Here is an 11,437-nt window from a genome sequence, read left to right on the forward strand (position 1 = left end):
GTGTCACTGAGCTCCTCAAAGTTTGGAGCCGAAAGAGTGTCTGCAGTCACGGCTCCGACTGACGTTAACAGTCGCAAAGAGTTGAACTGAAGGCAGACAGTCCTCATTAAAAGTAACTAGCTCGTTAGCGAGACCGGCATGCACCTGTTGGCCAGACAGCGACGTGGGTGTGTTTAATTCTGGACTCTTAGCAAACTCACCAGATGGTGCATTAAATCGATGATTAATTAAGTGAGATGCAAACATTTCTTCACACGCGGAGGTAAAATAATGATAACGTTCTTTCTGTTGCTTCTCTGTGAAGCTGTGTGACCCCCATAATAACATGAAAATACAATAAATCCATCACTGAGGGCCGTTCCACCCCCACTACTGTTTGTTTGATGTGTCCTCCAGCATATATAAATCTACATATAGACATTTCAACAAAAAAAAAACAACTTGATTTTCACAGGACTATATTTACTACCATTGAACAACAAATTCCTATGAATGAAATTATAATTTCCCCGGTATGCATCGCTTTATTTACACTGCACAGAAAGCTAATATGCTATCCTTGCAGGACCAGACAAGACAGAAAATCAATGAAACTCTATGTTGTGTGGGTGTGAATGCGTGAGATGGTAAAACCGGGTTTATAAAAACAGTTCCATGAGGCCCTCTAAACATACTTAGAGCTGGATTACCAGCCAAAAGCTCAGAACAAATCATCTATACTTTGCTCGCATGGTGCAAATCTCCAGATAACGTCATGTTTGATCAAATTACCACAAACTGACAACCAGAAAACAAGAGCCCAGTGTGTGGACATTTGTAAAATGGTATGAATGCACCTAAGATTATTCAAATATCCACACAAGGAGCCTTGATTTTAGCATATCATTACTTCACTATATAATAATATTGCTTTATTTGTATAATACTTTCATGCAACCAATGCAGCTCGAGGTGCTTTAACATAAAACACATACATACCAAGCATCAGGGATATTCAATTTCTCTGCAGATAGAAAACATTTCTGTCTTCCCACTCACTGGGAGCGAGTGAAGAAGCACGTACTCGTAGACAAAACTCAAATTTGCGTAGAGATCATGAGTTCCCTTCGCCACGTATTGGAGTTATGTACTCTAAAGTCTGATCTTTCATTGCATTTTCATTATTTACCCTGTTAAAGCAGTGTGTAAGATCCTTGTTTGCTGTGAATTTCTGTGGAAAATGTCAAAATACGGGTGGCCTTTCCTTTCAGTGACACAGACATGAAATGATGAAGGCAAACACTAAGACAAGAGGAGTGAAGAATTGAAAAGATATTTTATAAAAGGTAAATATGCGTGTCCCTCAAGGTAAATCTGCATTCATTCTGCTCATGCATAGCTCATCCTGTTAGGTCGCCATCTACCTGCTGACCTTTTGGTTCCCTGTACACTGATCCAACATCTGTTCTGCAGCTGCAAGCTTCGACACCTGAAGGTCTTGTGATGAATAACTGAATTGAATTAGTGCATCAGCTGCTTGATTGTTGATCCACTGCTGCTTCTCTTTGAAAGCCGAGCCCTAATTGACAGTGTCAGCGATGTTGTGGTGCATATAATTAGTGATATTTATCATGCTCCCCCTCACATCTAGAAAACAAATACAACCGCAAGTACAGCCCGTCAGCATGTACACATTCCCTGTTGTCAGTGTAAGTTTTTCATAAAATCTGTGGGATGGAATACTCCAGAAAAAAAAAAAAACTAAACTTTTTTTAACAGCTCACAGGTCAAAAAAGAACACACATCTGCAGGGTGAAACCTGCAGATCATCGACTACTGTCAGCTCCTCAGACATCTCACCCGTGGACATAAAACAAAGTGACCTCGGAGAAGTGAAGCGTGTGTTGCTTGTGTGGAGGATAAAGGAGGATCTTGCTTGGCTGCGTCTTCACCACCCACAAAGGGAAGAAAATGTTCTCCTACGCTGCCAAGAGAGCGTTGGAGGAATTTATGGAATCAAGCTCAGGTTATTAAAGTACACACGTAGGTGAACGGTGTGACGGCAGTGCGTTGTGCAGAGCAGCCTTAAAAATATCAGGTGCAGGGTTCAAATCGCAATGTGGGCTGGTACCATACAGCGTGTACTTCATGTGATCCATGGGGAGACAACAATTGCACTTAAAAAAAGACAGGTATTTTAATCCTCAGGTTGAGTATCCACATTATAGCATATAATACATAAATTACAAGCTCACATGATGTTGTTTGCTGTGTTTGATTAGGTGACATTCTTATTATTTGTTTACCACATATTGAAATGCAAAAGAGATCAGGAGGAGACGCAGGAAAGAGGAAAAAAAAAAAAAAGGAAAAACATTGACATCATTTTGCAAAAAAATGTGTAAAGGTGAAGGAGTGTTGACTGTGTGGAACCAACTTTGGGCACACGCCAGTTCTGTTTTTTACATCAATCCTCACTGCTGAACCATTTTCACACATGCTCTGCTGCCCTGAACTCCCCCAGAGATTACCTGGAGGAGCTGTATGAGAGAAAACACAAATGTATCGCAGACAAAATGGCAGTGTTTGACATGCTGGGAATGAGAACCAAGTGATTATATATACTTATGAGCAAAAGTTTACACACACTTGTAAAGAACATGTACATCATGACAGTCTTGAGTTTCCAATGATTCCTCGATCCATCCATTATCGCTACACTACCTTATCCCGGGTAGGGTTGTGGAGCCTACCCCAGCTGACTTAAGGCAGGGTACCCCCTGGACAGGTCAAATGTCCATCACAGGGTCACACAGAGAAAGATAGAAACCAGCACAAACTCACACCGACGGCAAAAAGCTTCAACTGAGGGATGACTTTCAATGGATAGCGAGGGAGCTGCTCTGACACGACACCCTGACCTAGAATCAGGTCATCTGCAAGTGATTTATGCATGCAGCTGAGGGGCAACCATCAGAACCAGCTCTCTGGGACCAACCAAAGATCCACAGCTCCATGGTATCGTCACGTCTAGGCGGGATTCTGACTTAAGAGGTGTTCCGTCATAATCCCACAGATGGCAGCTTCGCACCATTGGCTCCTCAGCCAAGCACATACACCAAACCAGGATTACGACTGCAACAACACATCATCAGTGGGGTAAAACTAACCTAACGGACTAGACCCAACTCACGTTCCCTGTTAGTCAGTGGATGATCCAATGCTTGGTGAATTCTGCTTCACAATGATAGGAAGAGCTGACATTGAAGGATGAAAAAGGACATGGCTACGAACGCTTGGCCGCCAGAAGCCAGTTATCACAGTGGGAACTTTTCTTACACGCCTTCACTGTCTGCATTCATACTAAAAATCAAGACCAAGCGTGTTTTACCCTTCTGCTCTACGGGAGGTTTCCGTCCTCCCTGAGCTCGCCTTAGGACACCTGCGTTACCGTTTCACAAGTGTACCGCCCAAGTCAAACTCCCTACCTGCCACAGTCCCCGGAGTGGGTGGCTTGACACCAGAAGACACCAGGGGCTCGCTTCCCTGCCTCACATCACCTAAACTGGTTGTTTGGTGCTGGTCCAACTGGATGTCGAGTAGGTGTTGAGTTGGAGAAGGAGCAGCACAGGAACCAATCTAACACAGGCAATTTGCTTACAATCTCTGCTCTGTTTATCCTGCTTGTACTAATTCCAACCTTGTTTGTACCTTCAGTCCTGGACCCTCCTCGCCACCTGGTTTTATCAACAATATCTGTGACTCCTTACCTGCATGTACCATCCAGTTCTTCAGTCAAAGTCCTGCACGGTTCATCTCACCACACCTCCTAGGATCTCTGGAAAAAGGAATTCCTCTGACACGACTCCATTGCTGCATCTGCCCCACTGCCACATCCACCCCGTCCACCTTCCCCTTCTCCCTTCTGCACTGGATTCAATGCTAAGTTCCCCTGATCTCTGTCGGGCCCTCGTCTGTTTGCTGTATGTTTTCTAGTCATCCTGGTCTCCGTGTAATTCCCTAGCTCAGTCTTCCTAGCATGTGTTATGTATTATCTCATTCCTAACTGAATTTAGTACTCAGTCTGGGTTTGTTAGTTCCTGTTCCGCTAATATTATCTCAGTAAATGTTTGTTGATATTTTCCGTAGTGTTCCCCGCCAGTCCTAGAGTTGGCGCTGTAGCCTTTTGTTCCCTGCAGAAATTTTTTCCCGCTCACCCAGTAGTTGTTTATTGTTTACTCCGCTGAACTTCCTGTTGACCTTCGAACCTGAACTACTTCCTGTGATTAATTATATTTTTGTAAATAAACCTTTTGTGCTTGTAAAATGCTTGATCATTTGTCTGCGCCTGAGTCTCTAAGCCTGATCCGTGACACTTTGGTTTCCTGGACCTCATTTACCACCACTTCACTCATCACTGCTCATCACGTTTTTATTGTGATAAGGCACCAACATTAAAACAAGTGTTCAGGATTACAGAGACTTGGGTAAACTGATGCAGAGAACACACCAAGTACAACAACTAAGTCATAAATACATACATTAGGAATTGAGAGTTGAAATTCCTACTTGATTGAAATTTAAAATGACCAAATTGTTGAAATAGTTGAAATTAGTGCGTTCAGAGAGCTTGAATATACTAAGAACACATAAAGAACTTCAGGACCAAAAGCAGCAGCAGCATCGCACCAAAGGCAGCCATCAGCACCCAGAGAGCATCACGACTCCTCCTGCAAGTCAAAGGAGAAACAAGAATATAGCACACTTTACCTAATTAGGAAGAAAACAAGTTCTACTGACAAAAAGTTTAGGCAAAACCAGACTCTCTTTAAGCGGATCCCGTGGTGTTGTGTGCAGTGAACAGTTCATTTACTCATCCAGAGTTTTTGTCACATAATTCTCTCCTTTTGCTCTGATTTTGGTCCCAACCAAGTAGTTGCAAAAAATAATTTAGCTAATAAATGCATCACTCTGTTGAGTGTCTCGTCTCTGAATGTGTCTCTCAGCTGTTTGGTAATGTTCAGAGGCTACTTTAGAACATTTTGTTAGGAAACTGTGGCCTGCTGTGGTTGAAAACGACACTAAATTACAGCTGCTTGATTGTTGTTACACATCTGCTCTGACACAAAAAGAAACCTCTCTTAATTCATGTGAATACGAGAATGAAAATATGAATTACTGTAAATTTCTAAGTGTTGTTATTCATCGTCCCAGTGAGGATGTCTTATCACAGACAGTCTCAGATCATGTGCAGATCTGTTCAATAACATGAAGTCAATAAGAAAGGGCGTCTTTAATCTGGTTAAAAATGTCTTAAAATCTAATTTAGAGAAAATGGTGTGAAGTTGCCCCATGAATGGTCTGCCAAAGACCGTCTGTGGTTGAGGAATTAGATCACATATCCACATAATATATATGTGTAGTCGTCCTCAGATGTATTTATACCCTCCCATTAAAGAAGAAAAAAAACAAAACAACGGTCACTGAAATAAGTTGAAATTGACAAAAGTAATTAAAAAATATATATATATATTGAAAATCATGACATTGCTTTTGAATTGTGGTTCAGCAGAAGTATTTAAAAAATAAAATTTAAAAAAAACATAAACTAATATTTTGTTGAACAACCCTTTGAGCCAATCACTGCCATCAAGTGTTTTCTGTGACTCTCAGTCAGACGTCTGCACCTGTTGACAGGTGTTTAGATTTCACTGCTCATCAGCAAAGTGCTCTAATTTGTATGGGACAGTTTTTTGTTTTTTTTAATTATTCTTTTCAACCACAACTCCAAAGCAATGTCTTATTTCACTAAATTATTATTTAGTAATTTTTTTTTATTTATTATTACTTTTTTCAGTTTCTAGTTATTTGAGTGACTTTTGTGAATTTTGCCTTTTCTTTAATGGAAGGATATGAATACATTTGAGGACGACTGTATAGCGCCTAAATTACTCTCTACTTGTCTTCTTCATGAACTTCCAGAACTGACTACGAGCTCCACACAATCCCAGATACGCTCACTGATATGTGCACTATGACACAAAGCAGGAGCACTTTTGGAGCATGTGTCCATGGCAATAAATATATTAGCATTAGCAAGCAGGCTCGCTTGCTTCTCTCTGTCAGTTCGGTGTCAGAGTGCAGGAAGCTCCGGCTGTGTGCTGGACTGAGGTCAGTACATCTGAGAGCTGCGCTGAGCTCTGGTCTGATAACACGAGAGTCTGTTTGAGAGACAAACTTCGACAGAGAGCGGAGAAAGAAAACTGTGAGGCCACGAATGCTCCGTAGCTTCAAACATGTAACTCGGTTACTCTCAGAGCCGTGAGGGGGTGAAGCTGAATAACAGAACGACTTACGAAGTAAAGAAAACGATAAATACATTTAGATGGTGTGATGAATGCAAATGTAACACAGTTAAAATAGTCAAGTAGGAGGATCCGATGCATTAAAGCTGCTCCAAATAATCATACTTGAGGTACGTTTCTCCAATTCTTGCGCCATTCCTACCGACATACTGCTAATTTGATTTAATGATTCAGTTAAATATTAATGCCATAATGTATGATCAGCTACATCACCACTAATGCACCCAGCCACACTCACCACTGCGACCTCTATAAACCGGTGAGGTGTCCCTCCCTTCATACTCGGCGGCTTCATTTCATTTACAAATCAATTCTGGCCAAGACACCTCCCTACCTGTCCTCTCTTCTTCAAGTCGCCCATAATTATTATCATACTAGGTCTAGTGAATACATCCAGCTCATCATCCCCAATACCTCGACTATTTTTAGCCGTAACTCCTTTGCAGCAGCTAACGACTGGGACACCTGACAAAATACCCTCAAACTTGTAACTCTGACTCCACAATCCAACAGACTGTAGTTGACTGTTGCTCCTGTTGATCACACCAGATTTTACTTACATACTTGTATATATACACATACATTCTTCCACCTCATGCACATCGTTTTTCACTCACATGCATGTGCTCCCATGCTTCTTACGTGTTTAATTTTGTTCTATGTTGTGTTTATGTGTCTGTTTGTGTCTGTAATTGACATGTGTATTTGTTCCTGCTGGCGCCTCTTGGTCAGCTCATGTTTACAAATCAGAACTGGTTCTCAAACAGTTTTACCTGATTAAAAAAAAAAGGTCCAATAAAAATAAAATAAACATTATGGACGCTTGTTTGTTCATATTTCTGCTGCAGAGCTTGAACGTTGCGTAAAAAATCTATTAAAAAAATCAGGTCAATGCAGCTATAAAGTCCTTTTTTTCTTTTCTTTCTCCATTAAAACAACACGGTGACTGCGATGGTAGAATGAAGCATCAGATCTTTTACAATTTTGGAGGAAAATGGAGCGATAAAGGTCGAGAAACACAAATAGAGGAATGAACTAATCACTGGTTTGATGTCGGTGACCTGCAGATTCACACATCGCAGCTCTCGATAAGTAAAACATTCCTCCTCTTCAAAAATATATCTCAGAAGATGATTTATCAGTTTGACCTGCGTTAATAAGAAGCGCTTTACAGTCCGCAACTGTATTCATATTAGCCCAGACAGTAAACAGCATTTCAACAAACAAGTGAGTGAATCATCTGAGTTTTTGCTCTTCAGCGGAGAAACACTGTCGCTGCAGCAACGTCAGGTGAGAAAGAGCGGTTCTGTTCAGACACTGAGAGTTTGGTACCATTGACTGGATTTACTGAAGAGAGTCTACCAACATTAGTCTCTGCAAAGATGAGAATAACAGCTGTAACCATGGTAACCATACACAAAGATGACAATAGCTGTTGTCTCAAGATGCTTTGGTGTTAAATTAATCGTAGCAACTGGACTTGCTTGAGTTCCTTGAAGACGTTCCACCTCTCATCCAAGAGGCTTCATCAGTTCTGACTGACTAGTTGGGAGTCCCACATATCCTTAAGGAGCCATTAACACCTGAGTTTCAGTTTCAATTGGGGGTTTGTTGCTCCTCCCCCTCGTTATGTGAGCCGTCAGTGCTCCACCTGCCACAGTGGGGTTCGTTAGGGTCTTTTGTGACTCGGTGTGAAAGTGGTCACATACACTCTCCTCTTGGATGGTGAAACGTCTTCAAGGAACTCAAGCGAGTCCAGTTGTTATGATTAATCTACCAGAATAACCTGGATGGCTGAGAATCCTCACAGACATCTTAGGTATTAAAGTTCTCAAAATAAACAACTTTTTTGAAATTAAAAATGTCACCGGTTGATTCACCACTCGCACTTTACTTGTTTGTGGCTTTTGGTGGGATTTGTATGACACTAAAAACTCAAAAACTCCAACTAAAGGTCACCAAGTGTCTCTGTGACTGGAACACAAGCATCACCGACAGCAGAGCACTGATAAGGAGAATAAGAACTGTGAATGGTTGCTAATATACATATATATAGATGAAATGTCCCTGTTTACCTGGGCGCTGCTGCTTCAACCACACCAGCCGGTGGGATCTGAAAATAAATAAATGAATGTAGTTAGAATTGTGACACAGATTTGGTTGCGAGGCCTCCACAAGCTGGGAGGAAGTAAATGCATGAATGATTCTGATGTCTACTTACAGGGAACATCCGATATGTCTGGTCATCGTACACGATAACGGCGTTGACCCCCGCACGATCACTTTGGCACTGAACCTAAGATGGGATGAACAAACACAGATTTCTACACATCGTCTGTGTCAGAGATGTGACATGTATGTAACCGTGTCAAGAAACTGAGACAAAAGATAATAAAATATATTTGATGGAACACAAATGATGACGGTCAGAATAAACCAGTTTACTCACTGGACGACTCAGCTGAGCCTGAAAGAGAAAGAAGAGAAAATTTGTCAGATTAATGTGCTCATATTACATCTAAACTTATACTGTGAACAGTATAGTGAACGATTCCTGAGATTGTAATGGAAACCCAAAACTTTACATTGATGTGAACTGTTACATGTTTTCATTTGGGATCATTTAGAATTAGAATATAAAGGGACAGCATCATAGGATATTTTCACATGGGGCCATAATATTTTGAAGTGTTGTAGAAAAGAGACATGGAGTACACGTCTCATTTGACTAAGTTAGCAAAGTGAGGAGTTAAATTTAGCTTTGACAACAAAATGAATTTATCCTCAGATGGGAAATGCAGTCTATAATCCTACATACTTCAGTATTTTGCATGTACAGCAGGTTGTGACGCATGTAAAAAAATGCAACAATGAAAGTGAAACTAGAAGTTGGATAAAAAGTCTTAAAATGCAGTTATTTGTACAGTTACAGTGTCATTAGATTCTGTAACTATTAACTGTAAGACAGTTTTCTTGGTTTTTTTTGTCCTAAAATGTAGGTTACATCGACTTGTAATGGTCGCCTTCCTAAAATGGAACGCGACCAAATGGCATGGCGCTACGGTAAAACAGGCCGCGCAAGAATAACATTCCATATAAAGATCACAAACCTACAGTAGCAGTGGAAAACCCTGTGCAGTCAGTTCGAGAACTGCATTTTTACGTTCATACCTGTTCATATGTGAGAACAATGCATGTGGAATGTGGTTTTAAAAGCTCGCTGCCTTCGAGGCTCGTTGGCCGACTCATCCATATGCACAAACAGTTGCTAATAAACACCAGTTAACATTGATATTTTAAATGTGATCAAATAATAATAATAATAACAAAATTAACATAAAATTTTTCTTACCATTTCTGGTTTTCAGTAGTTTTTAGTCCAGACCTGATTTTGGCTTTACTTAGGCTAGGTTAGCTTAGCTTAGCTTCCTTACTTCCTCAGTTCTCGCCTGCCTAAACGCTATGACGTGATTGTTTGCGGACAAATTACAAGATAGGCCAACCTCCCTCTTTGTCATGGCTTCATTTTCTGCTCTTTTTTTTCTTTCTTTTATTTATTTTTTTACAGTACATTAGAATTTTATGTTTTCTTAATTAATTGACACCTTACAAAATTATAGATTATCACGATAATGTTAAAAGTTTTACATTTTCTTTTTTTTTTTTTAAATGACTTAAGTTTACCGATGAATATATTACCAGCTCACCTCGGAAGTTGATTCTGTTTTCTTGTTCCCAGGTTGTTTTTGATGATGATCTGGGAATCCAAACCTCCATGAATCCCTGCGGTTTTTATCTCCACATCTTCACCCTTATGTTGTAACAAGGGGGCTGATTAACATCAGCTGACCAAAAACTGTTTTCCCGCTTCTTTCACACGGGGTGGAACAACATACCCATGTATGAATACCACTAGTGGCCCCTATTTTCTAATTAAAACACATCTTTTCTTCCACGTCAGCCAGTGTGGTTTTCACTGCAGTTCTATCAGTTCACTCAGTCCTTAGAAGCATTGTTACATTCCACATGACTTCACCGAAGAACTGAATTTGCCAACTTGAACTGGACACAGATCTGTAGGGAGGCTCCAGTCGTCCATTCATCTGGTTCCATCAGAAAAAGAAGAAAACAGTGGAGGAAAGATGAGAAAACGGGTGTGTTAAGTTGTAATCTATACACTTAAGATCCTTCAGCTGTTTTTTTTTATTGATCTATTGAGACATAAACATCTTTTAAGATACCAAATGGTCACCAGAAGAATGATTCTTGATGCCACTTTGGATAGATTCCACGACAGGTGACAGTTTAAACCTACAGTAGTTAATCGTATAGTGGAGTGTGTGAACCTGTATTCAAGCGACTTAAAGTGTCGGAGGAAATGTTTGAAATTAGTTTTGCCTCATTGTCACACGGGATCGTTCACTTTACAGCTAAACAACGAGAGACGAAATTGAACCAAAGTTGTGTCAATTAAATTCAAACTCTAAGTACCAATGATGTGTTTTCTTAAAGTTCCCTAAATGTTTTAGCATAATTTCATTCTTAAACGACTATACATTCGGTAAAAAGTCCTTGACAATTTGATTTGTTTTTATCGTAATATGAAGAATTAAAGGGATTTACCTTACAGAGCAATTCCATCGATACCTGTGAGCATCGGCAAACGTCTTCGGCTGAGACTCTGGCATTACTGGATTGCAAAGCGCTGGCATGCAGTTTTTCAACATGTCACACCACAAAGGTGGCATCTTGATGATGAAATACCTAAGTCAGGTTCTACTGCTTCTGCAAGCGGAACAGAACATAATCACCATCATCTCAAGTGTCAAAGCAGTCGGACAAGTTTGGTACATTACGTAGCTCTCTGGAGTTTTTGTGTTTTTACGGAGTTAAAAAGTCACCGACGAATGTCAGGAACTGTAAACATGCAGTAAAAAGAAGGGTATGTGGATGTAGGGTCAGATAAAGAAAGTTCTGATCGCTGACGTGCATCACCTTCTCATTAGTCATGACCCTCCCAGTGTTTTTGGAATGACCACGTTTATAAATAAACACATTGTCCTTCATTATCATATTATTAGTCATGTGTTACC

The 11,437-nt window shown here is 40.4% G+C and overlaps 1 long non-coding RNA gene across 2 annotated transcripts; it reads right to left on the bottom strand.

Annotated features, from left to right (window-relative positions):
* Positions 1-4,393: 4,393 nt before the first annotated feature.
* Positions 4,394-11,038, bottom strand: LOC103374863 (uncharacterized). 2 transcript variants are annotated; one of them, XR_521160.1, is made up of 6 exons: positions 10,968-11,038; positions 10,052-10,447; positions 8,794-8,811; positions 8,566-8,640; positions 8,420-8,457; positions 4,394-4,709 (listed from the first exon to the last, which is right to left on the bottom strand). It is a non-coding gene; the product is annotated as an uncharacterized LOC103374863 (long non-coding RNA). The 2 variants fall into 2 exon arrangements; XR_521161.1 differs by having other exon boundaries at positions 10,973-11,034.
* Between the last annotated feature and the right edge of the window lie 399 nt (positions 11,039-11,437).

The sequence above is a fragment of the Stegastes partitus genome, unplaced genomic scaffold, assembly GCF_000690725.1.
Source record: "Stegastes partitus isolate 25-593 unplaced genomic scaffold, Stegastes_partitus-1.0.2 Scaffold2380, whole genome shotgun sequence".
Classification (NCBI taxonomy): Eukaryota; Metazoa; Chordata; class Actinopteri; family Pomacentridae; genus Stegastes; species Stegastes partitus.